The sequence below is a fragment of the Aplysia californica genome, unplaced genomic scaffold (genome assembly GCF_000002075.1).
Source record: "Aplysia californica isolate F4 #8 unplaced genomic scaffold, AplCal3.0 scaffold00396, whole genome shotgun sequence".
Taxonomy (NCBI): Eukaryota; Metazoa; Mollusca; class Gastropoda; order Aplysiida; family Aplysiidae; genus Aplysia; species Aplysia californica.
In genome coordinates, this window is record NW_004797666.1 from 352,021 (window position 1) to 353,305 (window position 1,285).

General features: G+C 43.0%; 1 long non-coding RNA gene across 2 annotated transcripts in view; it reads left to right on the forward strand.

Annotated features, from left to right (window-relative positions):
- The first annotated feature begins 69 nt into the window (after positions 1–69).
- LOC101862666 overlaps positions 70–1,285 on the forward strand; it is a 4,428-nt gene continuing 3,212 nt past the window's right edge. Inside the window, exons 1-2 of one of the 2 annotated variants that reach the window (XR_004858881.1) lie at positions 70–175; positions 412–523. This is a non-coding gene — a long non-coding RNA (uncharacterized LOC101862666). The other variant, XR_220738.3, reaches the window with a different exon arrangement.

The window sequence follows — 1,285 nt, forward strand, 5'->3', positions numbered from 1 at the left end:
GTTTTACTCCAGTCAGTGGTCTTTCCATTAGTAGGGTTCTGTGAGTCAAATCCCAGTTGGGGTAACCCGGCCTAGCCGCAGACACCGGTCGGCATGAAAGGAATGAGATTCCTGTCTCAAAATAGGAACAATTATGGATGCCGGCTTCTTGACGTCAAACTTTAGGGGGCTGAGGGTAGTGAAGTGAAGTGCAAATGATTGTACCACGAAATAATTACTGGTGGTACACACATTTGCATGATACTCAGTTACTCTCAAGCAACACCTCTAATTTTCGGCACGTATTAAATGGCCTAGATCCACGTGTATTTGTGTTGCAAATGCCGTAAAAAAAAAACCACTACAAACTTACCAAAACTAAAAGTATTAAAAATAAGACAAGTGTTTTATCTCATTTTGATCTGTCTCCAGGGTTGTGTTCAACGAAGTGGTGCAGACGACCAAGGACTACATGCGAGACATCACGGTGATCGAGCCTGACTGGTTGTCTGAACTGGCCCCACATTTCTACCACTTCGGCACGGTGAGCTTAATAATTGTTGGGTTTTTGTGTTTTTTTACTCTTTTTTTTTAGTAAGGGGTTTACGGCGCTCGCAACTGCATACGGTCATAATATGAGCGCTTTTCTGACTATACGTAAACCTACCAGGAAGTCTCTCGATGTAGGTGGTTGGAGGGCGCCTTTTTATCTTCTTTCCCTCTCTTGTTTTCGCCTGTCTGTCTGACTTACCTTTTCCCCTGCACCGAATGACCTTATTGTATCGATGTGCTTCTCTTTATTCAACGAAAAAACAACAACAAGTTAACCCCTTGATGGTTTCCCCCCCCCCCCTGAACAAAGAAAAGCACATGGACACAATTAGATCTACCGTTGGTTAGAGGCGGGGAAAACCAAGAGAGGTCAACTCCGACAGGAACAGAAGTAAAGCGGGAAGGAGATGGGCAAGACCTAACTTACTGTGGCGCTTTCCATCTTCATTATGCATGTCTATGAATACGATTGACCAGTTTTTCAGGGTCGGCTCTATCTATGTCGAAGTTTTCGAAAGGAAGTTCATTTACATGTTGTACTTCCTTGTATGACATTTTTCTTAGTCATTTTAGACTCTTACTCTTACGGGTACCATTACAATAGAACGCGACGGTTCACGAGTAGGTTTCACCTCCTAGAATCTATGACATATTATTTTTCCAGAAGTAATAAGATATATTAATAAGTTAGCGCTGTGCGTGTGTGTATTCGCGTGTGTGCGTGCTTGTTTGTTTGTGTGTGTGTGTGTGTGTG